Consider the following 11,391-nt stretch of genomic DNA (forward strand, 5'->3'; position numbering starts at 1 on the left):
GAAAATTATACCCTACCATAATCCATTTCATCCTACTCTACACAAGAAATGATTTAACAAACAAGGGAGTTTAAATAAAACTTTTGAAAATTTTACCATATAAAAGTCAACAAATACTTATTACTAAAAGAAAGAATAATTAGCCTAATTTTCAATGAGAGTTTTGCTTTATAGATATGATCCTGCAGTCTTTACTCACAGGAGTAATCCCGAAGTCAAGAGGTCTGTTTATGTAATGGAAGCAGGATTGGGCCCTACAGCCTTTATCCTTCAGACACACGTTTAAGTCTACATGAGTAGTCCCACTGAGTTCAGTACTGCTTTAGAGTATTCTGTTCCCAAATATTTGTACTATTTAAATGAAGTTCTCCCAGCTACTCCTTTGTGTTTCTCCAGCAGAAATGGACAGAGTTTGGTACTTTTTCCTAGTGCACAGAAGAGTGAAAGCTACTTTTGCAGTGAGCTAACTTCAAGTAAAGCTTGTGTCCATGAATTTATATGAAAAGATTTTCAAGCAAATACTCTAATCACATTTTTTAAAAAAAAATTAGTGAAAGAAATACAGGAGAACAGAAGAGGTTCAGTGGGGCCTTGGAACACAGGAATAGTTTCAAGAATTTATCGGAAAGGAATATAATAGCCAGGTAGTCATTTCTATATAGTAGGTAAGGAATTCACAATGTATATAGGTGTGTGAAGGGGTGTGCAAACATGCACTGGACAAGAGAGGGTTAACCCCACACTATGGGCTGCGGAAGTCCCGCCCCTCAGACCATGCTGGGCATGCTCCAACAGCTGCCTCAGTATAAAAGGGAGCAGCCCAGTTCATTCTAGGCTGACTGCTGGAGAGGAAGGACCTTTAGTAGAAGCTCTAGTTGAAGAGCTGTCACAACCCGTGCCTGGGTGCTAGAGATTCTGAGAGTCAGACCAGAGGTCTGTGGACAATGGAGCCCCAAGGAATCATCCATGCTGTGGAACTCAGATGCCCCATGTACCGCAGCTTCTGGAAGTGTGATAGGAAGTGGCCCAGGGTGGGTGGGTGAGTCAGTGAGTGATATATTCCACCTGAGCGAGGTCAGCATGTTTCTGTGGGACTCCCTGCTGACCCAGTGGCAGACCACTCTGCCACTGTTAGGGCCCTGGGTTGGGCCCAGTGGAGTTGCCTGGGGCCCCCTACCTGGGTTGCTGTCCCTAAAGCTTTGCTAAAGTCAACATATATCATGTCCCTCTGCATACTAGCCATTAGGCTGCACTGCCCTGTACCTGAGGCCTGTTATATTGACTCTGGCTGCTAGGCCATGCTGCTTTCAGCCTAAAGACTGTCAGAAAGACTGTAACCATGGTGGTATCACAACCCTGCTATGCCCTAAAGGAGGACAGGGTGTGCATACCATGTGACAAGGTGCCACTGCACTTTAATGACCTGAATAAGAGCTCTGTGTTACTTGGCAGCTAGTGTGGTGGTATGTTTGTTTTTAAACCAACAGAAGCTGATCACAAAATTCTAGTCAATGATGGAAAAATGTTAACTGTAGCTGTTGTGAGTGAGCGTAGCAAGGGATGAATGCCTACTTTCATCCCAGGAAACATAATACAAAGAGTGGGTTGAGCCGCTAGTGCTGATGATAAAAAGTTGAAGACCAATCTTCAGTCATTTGTTGTATGACATTCTACTCTGTGTCCTTAAGAGCTTGGGTTCAGCCAAGCCACAGTGGCAAGGGCGCAACCTACCTGAATCAGACTCTACATGTGGAAATCTTTGGTCTGGGAGAGGAAAAGAGAATATGCACAACATCTCTCTCTAGCATTGAAAAGCTAGACCTCATCTGTCAAACACATAATACCCAGTGATCTAAATTTAGACATCCAGTTCCTCCCTGATGCACACATGTCATTCCCATTGATGGAATTTACATGCACATGAGGGCAAGAACAAACCCCCTAGGCTACATAATAGCCCAATGGCCTTTTTTTTTTTTTAACTTAACGGACAAAGGCATCTGATGGCACAAAAATGTACACAAGGACAAAAACCAGTCCCCACCCCCACAACCAGCAAGGGATAAAAATCCCACGCTAATACTTAGAGACAAGAGATACCAATATAAGTAGGGCACATTTGACCAGAATTGCTACCAATGAATGTTTCTGCATGTGTCTGGAAGCTGCTTTTTTCAGCCAATGTGACACTTAGCTAACAGTAACTGTGGTGTGACACTACACCTCATATTCTTTACAGTGATATTATGGTGTAATGATGCAGTTTGTACAAGATAAGTCATGTGAGGTATTAAAGTTATGATTTGCTGAATATGATTATCTGATTTGTATGTATCATTTTTGTATCTAAAGTTATTTAACATACAGATATGTAGTCAGTATTTATATAGTTACACCTGAGTAATGCCCACTAGCTGCTTTCAGTCTAGATAACTGGTTGGGAAGGGCCTATTCAGGGCAATAAGCCATTAGGGAAAACAATAAGCCTTAGGAGAAGCTTATCTCCCACCTGGTGAGCCTTCCTGAACACTCCTGAGGGCCAGTAATGGTTGCTATGACTCTAAAAGGACATGTGACCACGCCACATGATTATGGACTCCATCTTGGGCTGTCAGTATTTTTCCACAAACCAGTATGGGAACCAAGTTTTGAAACAAATGGTTTCCACCACATGCAAAAGCTGTATAAGGCAAGGAGTGACATCGTCTGCTCTTCACTACCCACACAAGAGGATTCCTGGAAACACCTGAAGAACAAAGACTGAACTAGGGGAAGTGCTGGACTGAGTTTAAAGGGATTTCTAGCCTGCGTATGAAGATCTGAGAAACCCAAGCTGTAAAGCTTATGCCTTAAGAATCTACAAGTCTGCTTGTACTATCAGTTAGGGTGAGAATCTGCTAATTCATATCTGATCTAGCTAGTGTATTGAACTTACTTTGCATTTTGTTTATTTACTAGGTAATCTGCTTTGATCTGTTTGCTATCCGTTATCACTTAAAATCTGTCTTTTGTAGTTAATAAACTTGGTTTTGTTTTAATCTAAACCAGGGAGTTGGAGTGAAGTGTGTGGAAAATCATAGCTCAAGGGGCAAAGGCTGTTGCATATTCCTCTCTACGTGGGGTGTGTATGTGCGAACTCTGAGCTTACTCTGTACAGTGCAAGATGATATAATTCTTGGTTTATACTCCGGGGGGGGGGGGGTGCCTGGGGAGCTGAGAGAAGCTACAGCCAAGGTATATCTATTGTTGGTTCATGCAGTGGCTAGGCAGAGAGCTTGCATGTAACTGCAGCTGGGTGTGTCCCTATCTTGTGTGTATGCTGGCGGAACTCTAAGACCGGGAGCATGTCTGCAGCTTGTCACAGCAGCACAGGGCGAGAGGGAGCCCATGCTGGTGGGTCAGAGGGCTCAATGATACCCCAGTTCCAGGTGGCACTCCAGAGGGAACCCGTCACATGTGGATCTTTGAAACGTATGTATATTCCATGGGCCACACAGTCTGAAGTGGCCCACAACTGGGAGTACCCAACCCAGGGTAGACTGCCAGAAAACAGGGCAAACACCCTAAGCTGATGGTGAAATCTGATTGTGGAACACACCAAGCCAGCAACAAATGCGAACTTCTGGATCTCTATACCAGTTCTACCATGGAGACAAGGTCCCCCTAGACCCTCAAGTCCATTCCACCACCCAGAGAAGCTGGACTCAATGATAAAAGGTCACCTGCACCAAAAATCACACCACATCAGGTTGCTTCCAGTCCCAAGTGACCAGTCACCCACCCCAGATCAACCGGCACTCCAGATCTCACACCAAAGACCATGCCAGCAGCCAATTCCCCAGTAAGCCAACTATAGATTCATCAGCTAAGAAGAAGAAATGAGAACCAGTGAGAGGCCAAAGCAGGCAAAATATCACAACAGGTGAGTCAGTCTGTAATTCCAAATGGTGGCAGCAATAAACTGCTAGTTTCCCAAAAGTCTTTTCAGGGTACCCAGATTGTCTCTAGGGATCTCCACTTTGCATCCGGTACACTGCCCTGTAAGAATCCAAACAGTCCAGAGATAAAGGATCTTTTCATGAAACAAATGTATAGCTGCTTCTTATAGAAACCAAGCTGAAACTGTCATTACCCCACACGTCCTTTTCCTTTGAGGATGAGTGAGGAATGCACTTAAAGTCTTTAACCTCAAGTCATTTCACACAATAGCCGCTTGCTTTGAAATTAGCACTCTTCTTCATTTGCATTCCCCAAGCCTTCATTTGCCTTTGATGGGTTACTTGGTGACAGGGCTAGACACAATGTAAACGTTTGCTCTTGCACTATAACAGGCAGAGTTAAGTGAAAACAATACAAGAAACAGTCCACTAATCTTCATGAAGTTTAAACATCTGAATAAACTCTTAACACTCACTTTGATCTATTCAACCACACAAGTAAATTGATCTGTAGCCCTCACCTGACCTGGTCTGCCAGCATCACACCATGCATGCAAGATCAAACTTTTAAATATTAGTATCCATTGTGGCTGCAACTGCATGCCTCACACTCCCTGGCCATGTTAGCTGAAAATGTAAAAGGCAGGAGGGCTGCAACTGTCCTTCAATTTCTTTGCCACATGGCTATGACTCCAATTAGTGGGGAAGGAGTGTGGGTTGTGGAATCTGCGTGGGCAACAAATCTTGGGGAGGAGAAGAAACACTGGAATTGTAGGGTAGGTAACCATTCTCTCCAATTGTCCACTCAGCTTCTATGCTTGGTGACTGACAAGCATTTCTTTCAAGTGGAGGAGGGAGAAGAGTCCTTACTTGAATAGTGACTGTAGGACAGCTCAACCAAAGTTAGCATCTGATCTGGGAGCCTGGATCAGAGTTTAATGTGAGAAGAATATGCGGCTCAAACTCCAGGTAGCTGTTCTATAGGTCTCAGAAATTAGAATGTTGGCCAGGGAAACTGCCACGTCATGTCAGTTTGCTCCCTGTGAGCAAGCCTTGAAGCAGTTTGAGATCCACTTTGATAATCTCTGAATGGAAATAAGATACCTTCTTTCTGTGAAAGCCATATATAGCCAGGGCAGTGTTCTAAATTGTTTTGTTCTGTCCAGATAAAAGGCTAAAGCTCACAATACAGCCAAAGCATGTAGTTTTACTTCTGCTGTAGTAGAGTGGGGTTTTGGAAAGAAGAACAGAAGGTATATGGATTGATTAAGGTGAAAGACCAAGACCATCCCAGGCAAAAATTTGGAGGTGGTCTTCGGGTAACTTTATGAAATATAAATACAAGGGCCTGTATTTCATGGACTTTTATAGTCAAGGAGATGGCTACCAAGAATGCCACCTTCATTGAGGAATGCTATACAGAGAGTAGGTTGCCACTGGTCCAAAAGGAGGTTCCATCAAGCCAGCTAAACAAGATTGAGGTCCCAGGAAGGGGGATGCTCCTTGACTGGTGGAAAAAATGAGAGAGGCCTTTCAGAAATTAATAGTATCGTGTGAGCAAATATGGTGTAATCTCACTCCCTTCCTTGCCTTAGAATCACAAAAATCTACCATTTTGTGATCAATGTCACTCAAATTGCTTTCTACCTTCACATTCCTGAATGATTCTGACCAACAAGGAGGAATTAAGTCTAAAATAGCTGTTGTTGGGATATATATATATATATAATCAATATATATATTTATTCGCATAATATGTTATAGGTCATTGAGGCCTGGTATGAATGATGCATGCTTGACATGAATATGTGCATTGCAAGTTGGCAACCGAAGCAAGAAGCAAAGAATATCAGGGTTAGAAGGGACCTCTGGAGGAGACCTAGTTCAACCCCCTGCTCAAAGCAGGACCAATTCCCAATTTTTGCCCCAGATCCCTAAATGGCCCCCTCAAAGATTGAACTCACAACTCTGGGTTTAGCAGGCCAATGCTCAAACCACTGAGCTATCCCTCCCACTGAAGAACTTAAGGTCAAGAAGTATTAGAAATGTTTGTGTATGAGTATGACTTCAGCTCAGGGTGCAGAGGTCAGAGCTCTTAGTGATCTGCTTAAATAGAAAAATAATGTTGCAGACTGTCTTTGTCTCTATGGATTCAGACTTTGTGGTACAAGGACTGTTCTACTAGACTGGGATTTGGAAAAAGAATCATTGGGAAACAGCTGAGGGGGAAAATTAGTCCAAAGGAGCATTGGAAATCCATCTATGGTTGAAAAAACACACAGGAAAATTAAGACTAAGACGTATTAAAGGTCATCAAAAGCGAGAAGGGAATGAAAAATATTGGCATGATAAAGCAGATGCTTTAGCTAAATTAGCAGCAAAGGAACCTTTACGAGTTATGGTAGTTACTAGAACTCAAGCCATAAAACAGGAGGTTAAACCTGAGGAAAGATGGGGAAACTGGAATATACAAGGTGGCTATGCGGTGAATAAGAAAACAGGAGAGGTAAAGTGGGTACCTGACAAACTTCAAAGAGAAGAGATTATTAACCTGTGTCACCCTATGGCCCATCAAGGAATAGAGAATACTCTCTTTAGGGTAAAACAAATTGGAATATGGCCTAAGGTGCCAGAGGATGTAGAAAACTTTGTTAAAAACTGCATAAGGTGTGCAGCAGACAGGAATAGACCACCAAATTCAGGACCATGCCCCCCCCCCCCAAAGAATTGTGGGGCCATGGAATAAACTACAGGTTGATTATATTGATAGATTGCCTAAGACCCAAAGGGGAATCAGTATTTATTAGTGGTAGTAGATTCCTTTTTTGATGGGTGGAGGCAATTCCCACCAGAAATCATACTGCAGAGACCACTGCCAAAAAGTTGTGGGAAGTAGTGTTTAGTACAGGGGTGGCCAACCTGAGCCTGAGAAGGAGCCAGAATTTACCAATGTACATTGCCAAGGAGCCACAGTAATACGTCAGCAGCCCCCAATGAGCTCCCCCAGCTCCCAGTGACTCCTGCCCACTGGCAGCCCCGCCGATGAGCACCTCCCCACACCTCCCAACGAGCTGTTTTGTGGCATGCAGGAGGCTCAGAGGGGGAGTGGGAGGAGCAAAGGCAAAGCAGGCTCAGGGGAGGGGGCAGGAAGGGGTGGAGTGGGGGCAGGGCCTGTGGCAGAGCCAGGGGTTGAGCAGTGAGCACCCCCACAGCACATTGGAAAGTTTGCACCTGTAGCTCCAGCCCCAGTCGGTGCCTATACAAGGAGCCGCATATTAACTTCTGAAGAGCCACATGTGGCTCCAGAGTCACAGGTTGGCCACCCCTGGTTTAGTAGATATGGAACTCCAAAAGTAATTCATTCAGATAATGGGCCACGTTTTGTGGGAGGGGTAGTTAAAAGTTTATTAATTGCTTTAGGAATAAAGCAACAACATACCCCTTATCCTCCTCAATTGTCAGGGACAGTAGAAAGGATGAATCAAACTATTAAACAAGCTCTACGCATAGTGGTGCAAGAAACTGGCAAAAATTGGGATGATAAATTGCCAGTGGTGTTGGAGGCAAATCTGAAGTAATGATCAATTGGGTACTGGCTACCAGCCTTATCAAATTCTCTTTTGAAGGTGTGATGTTCCCCTGGTGTTATCTGGACCAGTGATCTGCTAGGCCACTCCAATTACTGGCTCTGAGAGCCAGCCTTACGCTGCTGTGAGAACCCCCACTCCCAGGACGTTCATGCCTCTGGCATGTAAGCTGCTCCCAACTACGTGAGTGAGCACTTTTGGCCAACCGCTGCTTGGATTGTGCAACCGAATCATACTAGTCAATATCTCCAGTCCCAGACACAACCCTAGGAACCTCCATCTTGCAGTATCCAGTTATGCACACTGGATGCTGCAAGCTTATATGAATTCACCAACTTAAAGAAATTGATGTGTACCAGGCTTGTTATCCCAAGGGGAGTCTCTGACATGCTTCAAACCAAACGCACTGCTTCAGGTAGAATAAACAAATTTATTAACTATAAAAGAGATTTTAAGTGATTACAAGTTAAAGCACAACAAGTCAGATCTGGTCAAATGAAATAAAAGCAAAACGCATTCTAAGCTGATCTTAACACTTTCAATGCCCTTACAAACTTAGATGCTTCTCACCATAGGCTGATTGGTTGCCCTTCAGCCAGGCTCTCCTCTTTGATCAGCACTTCAGTCGCTTGTTGGTGGTGTCTCTAGCTGGAGGTGGAAGAGAGAGCATGGCAAACGTCTCTTCCTTTTATCACGTCCTTTCTTCCCTCTTGGCTTTGCCACCCAACCCCTTCAGAGTCAAGTAAGCATTACCTCATCGTAGTCCCTGACTGACCAAGGGAGTCCAACAGATCTTTTGTTGCTGCTTAGGCCAGTGACCTTTGTTCCTGTGAGGCTGGGCTGGGTTTGTCCCATACATGCCCTGATGGTGTGTGAATTGCCTCTTTGCTCCGGAGAGTTTCCTGGGCTTGTTTGAAGCCATGAGGACACATTTTCAGCCTCATAACTATATATATGAAACTACAACCTATAACATTACTATAACCACAACAATGCTCAGTGCATCATGAGCCTTCCGAAGACACCCGACATGACAAACTTTGCATTGGATACCACACAATCACATGATATGGATGAACATGGGGGTTCAGGGGGTTCTCCTGAAGTACAGAGCATCACAGAAGGCCTATGAGATTGTGGAGCCCTTTATTTTACCCAGAAGAAGAAGAGGTATCAGTTACCCAGTGGGTAAGGGAGTTACCGATAGAACTTAAGAAAATGGAATTTAAACTGACTGATGCCACTGAAAAAGGAAGAGACTGTGGATTCTTGTGTGGCTCAGGACAGTAAGTTATGGAAAATTGGAGATAGAGTAATGTATTTGAAATTAACATTGAGAAAATCATGTCCGGGAGTCTAAATGGGTTGGATCATTTTCCACCATGAATAAAATTTCATCTACTGCAGTGCAGAATAACAAGGGGGAAAAGGGAAAGTATGTCCACACATCGCAATTAGTTATGGCCTAAAGATTAAATGATGATCCTTTCTTTTGCTTTTAGTTTATCTTACAGAGAGAAAGGAATGCCCAATTGCACTGGAGATTATCCTGTACGGACCTTGGATTTGGAGTGTGGATATGGTGCTACAATTTTTGTAATTGGTTTATTTCTTATGCTTGCTTTCCTTTGCATTTTGTGCTTAGTAGAAGAATTGTGTTGTGTGTGTTGTATTTTAGGAAGAAAAAAAATACCGGAACTTGAGTGAAAATAGAAGAGGTTAGTCTAAGTATTTTGAATAATACGGCCGGAAGCATCGGGCATTATTCCTATGGAATAATGGCCATGGCTTCAACATTGAGGATCCTCATAATTCAAAAAGGGTGGAGATGTGTTTTTTGGGTTTTATGTTTTTTGAATATTTGGGGAAATTTAGGGGTACATGGATATACATATGGGAGCACCTCTAGGATGGAGGTATGGATCAAAGGGAATACATTCAACTATTTGTGGGACATAATGGGAAAAACAGGACCAAACAAAACAAGATGTAAAAAAAAAAACTTTTTGAGGTAAAATTTGAAATAAGGCGGGAAGATGGCAAAAATGTGACATGGGAATACCTAAAGCCAAAAGATTTGGAAGAGCAATGGAGATATTTGTACATACTAAGGCGGGGGAACGGTCACCTAATGTTTAGATTTAGTTACGATGAGAAAAATCTGAATAGGAGTACTCTGAACTGTACTTTTTGGAGTTTGGGATTTGATGTAGTCACCCTAGATGTGACTAAAGAACAAGAATTGGATAATACTCATGGGGGATGGAATGAGTCAATGCCCTTAAATTATGGGAATATGGTGTAATGGCAAATCCTTCCATAATGAGAAGATAGAGTTGCTTTAGGAAAATGAATGGGGAATATATTTTCAGGGATATAGGTTTTTTTTGTGTGTGTGTGTTTATTAATCAGACACCAGTAAACAAGATTGCACCAAGAATCATGGCAGACGACCATCCATATAGGAGGGGAGAAGATGTCAAAGCCCCAACTATTGTGGATCAAACAATCTGGTTGGAAGGAGAGAAAGTAAACATAGTGCACAACATCCAGAGCGTATTCCATATGCCTTGCCTCTATTACAAGCGTGGCAACAACAATGGGGAGACAGGACTATAGGAAATAAGAGAGGTATAGGAATATATCATAGGTAGTATTGGTTCTGGAGCTTTAAACTCATTTAATATTAAGACGTTACAAGGGAAAACATCAGCTTTGGGTAAGGTTTCAGGGGCTATACAGACATATGTGACACGATTTTGGTGCATTATTGGAACAAAGAATAAGAAGTGTGGAACTCTAACTGAAACAACCCCAAGCCTTGAAAACTTCTCTAAATGTCAATCTCAGACACACCAGATAGATTTAAAATGAAACTGTACTAGCAATACGATGCATACAGATGCAAACTTATGGGATACAATACATAGAGAGAATGGTTAATCTGTTAAGTAATGGGCAATGGCCTTTTGAATGGTTCAAAGATCCTCATATATGGAATCAATGAATTGCAGGATGGAAGAAATGTATGGAGTTTAATTGGAATCAAGCCACTCTGAGGGAAGAGTGGAAAGGCAGAATGCTGTTACATAACACAGGGAAGCAAAGAAAAGCAGCAATGGCCTGGGTGTTGCCAAAAATTATTAATGGAGAAGGATGGCAAATAGAATTGGCAATTTCTCATTAGAATATTTTTAAAGGATGGTCTCCCAATGTCACAGCTCTTCTAAATTTAAGGCTACATCCTATTGTCATATTATTTGCATTAATGATTTTGTTAACCTTTATTATACTACGTTTATACTGCCGAATAAGAAAGCAACAAGTTTTGGAGTAAGTGATATATAAAATGGAATTGCTTGTAAAATTATAAAGTGATACGATAATTAATGGCATTAATCATATACCAAGAGGGGGAAATGTTGGAAGATATATATTGAAATTCATATATTCACGTAATATGTTGTAGGTCACTGAGGCCTGGTATGAATGACACGTGCTTAACATGAATACGTGCATTACAAATTGGCAACCGAAGCAAGAACTATTTGTGTAAAAACAATCTTATTTTCTGAAAAATATACGGAAAAATCAGCAGAAAAGGACACCACACCAGCTGGACTGATATACAATTGTATAAGAATTGGAGGAAATGGCATGCCTTGGATCATGGCAGCCCGCCCAGGATTGTCTCTTTGGAATTGTGTGGGTAGAAGGCCTAGTAAAATCAGGCAAAGAACCAATGACACAACAGAATGGACTATAAATGGTTGCCTATGATTTCTGCAAATCTGAGTTGTTTATTGATCCAGAATCCCATGTGGATATAGATGTGGTTTTCGCCGTCTCCCCGCATCTTATGATTG

This window comes from Chelonia mydas, chromosome 2, assembly GCF_015237465.2.
Source record: "Chelonia mydas isolate rCheMyd1 chromosome 2, rCheMyd1.pri.v2, whole genome shotgun sequence".
Taxonomy (NCBI): domain Eukaryota; kingdom Metazoa; phylum Chordata; order Testudines; family Cheloniidae; genus Chelonia; species Chelonia mydas.